Source organism: Pseudopipra pipra, chromosome 3 (genome assembly GCF_036250125.1).
Source record: "Pseudopipra pipra isolate bDixPip1 chromosome 3, bDixPip1.hap1, whole genome shotgun sequence".
Taxonomy (NCBI): Eukaryota; Metazoa; Chordata; class Aves; order Passeriformes; family Pipridae; genus Pseudopipra; species Pseudopipra pipra.
In genome coordinates, this window is record NC_087551.1 from 25,396,521 (window position 1) to 25,404,933 (window position 8,413).

Genomic DNA, 8,413 nt, shown 5'->3' on the forward strand with positions numbered 1-8,413 from the left:
ATCACCACAGTTCTATGCTTCAGATTTATTCTGTCTCTGTATCCAGGGAGAACCCCAGACACTGCAAGGCAGCTGCAGACACAGCTTTCAGGCACACCAGTAGATGCCATGATAAAGAAATGTATTCTTCATTTTCTCAAAGAGAGTTAGATAGCTTAAAGCTGTTAACCTTTTCTGCACTACTTTATCATTCAGTGATATAGACTGTGTGCATTGATTTAAATGGAAACGTGGGTGGTCAAAGTTGAATCTTGGACCTGTGTGAATGGTATGCCATCAGTAGGGTTTTCTTGGACCTGTGTGAATGGTATGCCATCAGTAGGGTTTCAGGGCTGACATACTTAGTGATTTTGGTTGCCAATAGAAGTGTTCTGGACAACGATGGAATAAGTCTGTACTGAAAACATCTACAGAGCCTCTTTTGTACATCCAGTCCTTTCTGTTTGCTTCTCTTTAATAAATGGGGGCAATCCACTTGAGGATAAATCTTGGCTCAGACTATAAGAAGAATAGATAAAGAGAAAAGTAATAACACATAAAAATATACTGAATTTGAACGTTGGGATCTGATTCTTTAAAGAAAAAACCTTTCAGGTTTGAAGAGGAAATTGTAGTGCTCATATTATGCTTTCATGATCTTGAGGAAAAGAAGCCAGGTCTTTGCTTATTAGTCAGGTTGAACTGAGGAAGACTGTGCTGTGTTTGCACAGAAGTTGCTAAGAGCAATCATTTAACTTGGTTACACTGGCAGCTGGCTGTACCTTGTGTACATATGAGCCACTCCAAAAATTTATCAAGAAATTTTCCAATTAATTCATAGAAGTTAAATATTAATGCAAAAGTAAACAGTCTGTTGACTTGCTGTGTGGCTCATTAGCTAGGAGCATAGCAGCAGTGTTGAAATAGTGATAGTTTCAAGAAATGTATGCTAAACCTAGCTCTCTTTTCACAGAACAGCTATGTATCTGAAAGGGAACAGTAAATTCCACTGTAATTTGCAAAGGAAAGTCTCTATGAAATTGATTTTGTTCTTTCTTTGATCATCCCAGGCACTTTTAGCTTTGCAATGTGTTCTGTAGCATGAACTATGGTGCTGTTTATTCAAAAGTTATATGATGAACTTTCTGGGTTTAGATCAGTAATGTTGCTGATGTTTTTCAGCAGAATCTGAATTCCTTCTGCTCAGCTCTACTGAGACCACATCTTGAGTGCTGTGTCCTGTTCTGGGCTGCTCAGTAAAAGAGAGACATGGAGCTCCTGAGGTCCAATAGAGAGCAACAAAGATGATTAAAGAATTGGAGCATCTCTCTTACGAGGAAAAACTGAGGGAATTGAGGCTGTTCAGTCTTGAGAAGTGATGACTGAAAGTAGACCTCATCAATGCCTATAAGTATCTGAAGACAGGGTGTCGAGAGGATGGATCCAGGCTCTTGGTGGTGCCAAACAGTAGGACAAGAGTCATCAGGCTGAAACTGATGCACAAGTTCAACCTGACTATGATGAAGGACTTCTTTATTGTGCAGATGACCAAGCACTGGAACAAATCACCCAGAGAGGTTGTAGAGTCTCCCTCACTGGAGAAATTCAAGAACCTTCTAAGCACAATCCCATACAATATGCTCTAGGATGACCCTGCTTGAACAGGGAGGTTGGACCAGATGACCCTCTGTGGTCCTTTCCAACCTGATCCATTCTGTGATCCTGTGAGTTACTCAGGCTTGTATGTCCAAGCAGGTTTTGAGTATCTCAATGGACAGAGACACCACAGCCTCTCTGGGTGACCTGTTTCACCCACATAGTAAAAATAAAAAATGTTTTTTCTTACAGTTAAATGGAATTTCCTGTATTTCAGTTTGTGTTTATTGAATCTTGTCACTGGACACTGCTGAATCTTGTTCTTTCACTGGCGTTTCCTCCTTTCTCCCAACAGACATCAGGAGTACTGGCCCAAAGAAAGACAGCAGAAAAATTTCCATTCATATTTGGCCAAACTGCTGGTGGCAGAACACTTACTGGCAGCTGAGGTAGAGACATGCCATATACAAAGGGGCAGGGGAGGTAGGTGATTTGCTACTATCTGGACCTTGTCATCAGGACATGGCTTTTTCTAGAGTATAGGCCATGGAGCAGGATGTAGTCCTGTGGATTCAGTGCTCTGCACTAGAAGGAGGAAATGTCTACAAGAAAGGAAGTGCCATTGCAGGGATGCAAGGCTTTTGCTGAAGGAGAAGCCAAAGACTGCTTAGTGGAAGCAAGGTTTGTAGGTATATTCTTAGGTGACCAGCCAGTAACTTTTTTTAAGTTACCTTGGACTCTGTTGCTGAAGGTTTAGGAACATGACTGTGCATTGCAGTTATATGTAAGTGCATTTCCAAAGGTTTTATCTATTCAGCTACAGCAGGCACAGAGGGACCATTATAGTCTTGGAGACAAGGACTGAAAGAAGTCTTAGCAAATTATCTTTCTTAGTTTATGTGTTTAGTATTTTCTTTTTTTTGTTTCCAGTTTTATTGCTTTAGGGACCAACACTTGGGGATCAAGATGAGACAGTGTCTATAAATGAGCCTGTATATAAAATTCCATCCTCCTAATTTTTGCAAAGCATTAGTATGAATTGAAATCCAAAGGTGAAATGAAGAATTTGTATTCATTGATTGTTTATTGGTGAGAAAATTTTCTTGCCTTGTTACATTATCTTTTGAACAACCAGTTCCAAAACTGGCTTTACCAAATCATGGATCATTTTCAGATGTCAAAGATCCCCAGCAGTTTCCAAATCTCTTCATAGATTGGAAGATGAGTTTAATTTTATGTAAAACTACTCCTTCTCTTCCTTAAAATGATCTAAAAGACATTAGAAGTCTTTCAGGCTCTGGAACTAATTTTTATTAGAGCAAGACTTATCCAGACTGAGGCAATTTTTTTCATATAAAGCAAGTTTTGACCTCCTGAACTAGAAACACTCTAAAGGTCTGAAAAGAAATCTCTCCCCCATGCCTATGCTCTTGAAAGAAGGGCCATGCAAAGCAGTCTTGGTCCCTGGCCTCTCAGCTTCACAAATCTTTTTACATCAAGTATGATCAATGAAGCCTCCTCAGGCTGTGCTGAGGTAGTGTAAACAAAAGCCTTCATTTTGGCTGGAATTAGGCTCTTATAGCACAGCATCATGTACAGTAGACAGAACAGATAGGGCAGATCTGCTGTCCATCAAAATAGTGTCAGGTTCATTATGTCACATCTCATCAGGCTTTCTTGTTGTTCTGTGTGATATAATTGGACAAGCTCTGCCTTTGACTGCACTAAGTTCCAGAAGTGTAAGAACACAGCTTCAGAGATTTTGGGGCTGCTGACAATTTGTTTGGTGCTGAGAATAGAATCATTTATGTTGGAAAAGACCTCTAAGATCCTCAAGCCCAGCACTGCCAACACCACCACTAAATCATTTCCCTAAGCATCAGAACTACACATCTTTTAAATCCCTCAAGAAATAGTGACTCCACCACTTCCCTGGGCAGCCTGTTCCAGTGCTTGACAACTCTTTTTGTTAGGAATTTTTTTCTAATATCTAACCTAAACCTGCCCTGGTGCAACTTGAGGCCATTTCCTCTTGTCCTATCACTTGTTACCTGGGAGAAGAGACTGCTACAGTTTCAGAGGACATCTTTACAGACCTCAGCAACTGTCTATTACAGTGAATTTTGTGAAACGTGATGGCTGGGGGAGCATTTATTTTGTCAGGGAAAACTCACACTGAAAGTAAACCTCAGAGATAAAAGACTTGCACAGCTAAAACAAAAAGGTCTCAAGGCTTTTGAACTGAACCCAGCATCCTGATTATAGATTTCCAGTAATTTCTATTACATATGTTTTTCCTACAAGGAAATGCAGGAAATTGCATGTATTGTTTTAAAAATTGCTCTCTTAAATACTGTAGCTGTCTTTCCTGGTGATCAAAGGAGATAGAGTTGATCTAGCATTAGTATGTTTTGCTGTAACAAATCAACAGAGCTAAATAAAGCACTGTGTTATGAAGCTGTACTGGTCATTTCATATATACTCTAATGAAAATATTCTCCTGTTTGGTGTTTGGATGGGGTTTGTTTGGTTTTTTTTTTTCCTTTTTTAGTGTAAGTTCATTAAAAATACTTACTTTGAATTGAAGAAACCTACAATCAAGTTTTAAGTACGAATGTCATATGTTTAATTTATATTTAATATTTGCAAATATTTAGTCCTAAGGGAAGAATTAGTGCTGACATCAATGTAATTTACCTGAATGCTCATGCTGGGACAGGAAAAATTCTCTTTTCCCATACTTGTTAATGTGTATTGCTAGATAAGCCAGAGGTGTATTTTTAAAATATCTTTTTATTTGCAGCTTGCCAAAGTGACTGTTGTAATGCTCCATGCATACTGTGTCTCACGGGTTTCTACTAAACCATACTTCATAAGCACAAAGCTGAGATGGGGTTTTTTTGTTTGCTTATTTTCAAGTTGTTGATTCTGAAATTTCAGCTTCAAAAGTGAAAGACAATCACATTTTTTATTTTGCACATCACTAACAAAGATCCAGGAGGCTGGCTATGCCTTTAATAATATCCATACAACTCTACTGCCATCATGCTCTGTGCTTGGTAGCATCTGTGTGGATTCACTGACTCCCACAGAGGCTCCACTGTGCACTTAATAGTTAATTTAGTCAATGGTTTTGCTGGTGAGGTTTTAGCCCTGATCAAACACTTAGCTGGAGGACTCTCAGATTATTAGTAATCACAAAATTGTAAGGCCACGCTTAATATATGACTTAGATACCCAAAACTTATATGGTTTCTGATCTCTGTAGTGGAAATCCTGAATCCTCATTTATACACTGAAGTTCCCTGCACAGGGCAGGACCTTAAAACTGAATCCAAATAAGGTGCTGGATAATTAAGGTGTGTGATACTGTTAAAGAAAAAAATAAATCCTGGAAAACAGCAAAACCAACCAAATAAAAAGCAATAAGGTCTTAGAGACCCAGACTCACACACAGAGTTCAGACTGTGTGGTGCAGTGTGCCTACTTCAGCCAAACTTTCATCAAGGTAAACATGTTGCTGTAGAAGTTGATGTGGCTGTAAATAACTCCTTGCAGCACGTGAGCTAACTTGTTTAAAGCTAGTTGAAGTATCTCTGAACTGCTCCATAGTTTGTAGAACAGACATCTTGGGCCTCAGCAGAGCTCTTCTTCACACTACAAGCCTTTCTGACAGAAGAAAGCAGCCTTCATTCTTATTTCTTTTGAGACAGAGCTGGAGGAGAAGGAAGGGTCTTGAATTACTTAGTAGTTACATCTGTCTCCTTGGAGGTTTAAATTCCGTTTGATGAGAATATATAAATTCCCATGACTCCGACATGAACCAGGAAGATAGAACAGGGTGCTGTCCCGTGCTTACTCTGGCTGGCCCATTTGATAGTGGATTTCTTTCTCTAGAATGGCTTAGCATCCACTGTACTGGAGCAAAGACTGGTGGTTAGGGCACTCTCCTGCAAAAGGATAGGTTAAGGTTTTGAACGTCTGTATGCTTAGAAACCTATCGAATCCAGTTCTCTCACTTACTGAGCCCTGCAAGCAGCAGATTCCCACCCATCCTTTTAAAAGACAGTGAGCAAGTCTGCATTTTCTGAGGAAACTCATCTTGTCAGTGTGCTCTGGGTATTATTCTGTAGTGATTAATGTTTTGAATGCCTTAGGGGACCCACACATTCCTGTGCCAAATTTCTAGATTCTATCTTGGGAGGGATGTGAGAAATAGGGTCTGAGCTATTTAGACTGGGGCAATTCTAAGCATGCGCTGAGCAAACACCTAGGAAATTTTCAGGTCAAAAGGGAGGAGAGCAGTGAGTTTAAACACTTTCTGGAGTATGAAAACATTGCTCAGAAGTATTTTGGATTTCACTTTGAGTATCTGGGCCTCACATCTGAGACAGTCTTGTTTTAGAAACTTGTATTGTATTCTAAATGTGGCTAATGGTCAGTGGAGACACTTGTACTATTCCAGATACACACAGGAAGCAAAATGTTAGCAAGTATGAAGATACCTTTTTTTTAATTTTCAGTTTGAGACATATTTACATTTTGGCTATTTTACTGCAGGTGATGTCTACGTGTGATTAGTTACTGGGTTTTTTTGCTGGATTCTTTAATTTCTTGATAGTCAATTTACAGACTAATTTTTCTACTTAATAATGCTATTTTCTCCTCTAAAAAAATTTCATCTGACTCAGAAATTAGCTGAAAAATACTAAGGAACTTAAAAGTGTAAGCCAACAGGAGTCCTTAAAATGGTAAAACATTTGACATTCTTATGTATCCGTGTTAGTAAACTAATCAGAAGACACACCGTATGTCTTCTCACTTGACTCTCCTTAGTGTTTACATAACTGCTTTGCAGTGAGGGGTTTTGCACAATTTCACATATCACAGAGAAAGCAATATTAAGATTTTAGGATAGATAAGGAGAAGATTGCTCCATCAGAACATTTCCACTTTTTTTTGGATCAGCACTTACACTCCAGACACAGGCAGGATGATTTTAAATTTAATCTAGCTATCACTTCAGAAAATAGTTCCCATGAATTCACACCCATTCACATGAACTCACTGTGTGAAAGCTCTCACCTTTGAAAAGCAAAGTTCAAAGTTGCATATGCTTTCCTGACTGGAACTATTTGCAGCTCAATTTCCCTTGGTTGGAAGATATAATATCACATTCTTGTCTGACTTCCACTGTTCTAAAGGTATATAAAGAGCTTTGTTTTTAGAGGTTTGTGGATTTTTTTCTCTTGTCACTTTAATGATCCTGTCTTAGCTCAGTGGAAATCAGGTGTTATTTGTTCAATTTCTGCAACACCCACTTCATGGGAATTTGAGTACCATTAACTCTGCCCATGGCTTTAGAAAAACAAATCTATTCTGCTTTGGGAATACCAAATGAGACTGGCTGGGGTCAGACATAAAGGAAGCAGGAAGAGAACAGCAGTGAACAAGGAAACATTAGTATGAAAACAATTTTACATTTATGAATCATAAAGCCTTTGGTGAAATTAATTAAACAAAGTTCTGGGCACATTCAGAGAAAGAGCTGAAAGCTAAAACACCTCTATGAAGGTGAAATAAATTCATAGTATTATTTGAAGTGCTCTCAAGAACATTCCATACACAAGGAAAATGAGAAAGATTGAAAATAAGTTGGGGTTTATGGGTAGACATAGCATATTTTATTTTACTATTACACTAGAGGAAACCAGTAATACTTTTAAGCACATAAGCCTGTCATCAGGTGATAGAAAGACAAAATTTTGTGCCTCATGGATAGAAAGAAAGAACAGATACAAAAAGCTTTTCAGTTTTTCCCACTGTATCAAAGGAAGTAAAAGAATCTTTGCTACAACCTTTGGATACTTCTTGTATGCTTAGAGCATGATCACTGCAGCAATGTTCTTGCAAATGTGAATTGTGCAGAGATATGTACAATTTTGATAATATACACTTTTTTTCCTACAAAAAAAGTATAATTATGCTTTCTGAGTGTAATCAGGTCTGCTTTAGCTATAGTGAAATTTAACTTTTCTCTCTTCTTGTAATGTTGTGGGGTTCCCCCCCCTAGTTTCTACACAGGCTTCTGTTGTTTTTAGCGTAAAATAGGCCTGAGATTTTCTCTGTACCTACCTTTTTTTTTTTTAATTTATTTATCTGTATGTGTTCTTGCCAATCTTTAATGATTACATTGAGACTTACTATTAAAGTGAACAAAATCATATCCTAAAACATCCTGTTCTGGCCTGTGCAGGTTTGCATACCCATTTTAGGCAGGATATTTATATTAGTTGCTCTAGCTAATGCAGAACATTGTAACCTTTCATTCAGTAAAAGAACCATAGAACAGTCCTACATTTCAACATTTTCAGTGGGGAAAAAAAAGTATTTGAACAAGGATGCCATGAATGAGTATGACATAAGCATATATTTTATTGCTGTGTGATGGGCAGGGAAGAGGGAAAGAAGATGGACGTTAGAGGGATGGTGGGACAAAATAAAAGAAAATCATGTGGTTTGCTGTTGAAAGAGCATTCTACACCATATTCTATAGTAGTGTAAGAAAATGGGACAGTGTTGTCTTTGCCTCCATATCAAGCGCTGACATAAGTATTATTAAATGCTTTGCATAAAACTGTTCCAATAATACACTATAAAATAGTATTTTTACTTTCTCAGAGTTGATTGTTAGGTACAAAAAAAAAAAACCAACTCTTAATTTTTAACTAAGAATTTTACTAGAAGAAAAGAGCATTAAAATAAAAACCATCATATTAGAGTAAGTTAGAAACTCTCCAGTGCTATTAAAGCTGAATTTTTATTCCTTAAACCCCAA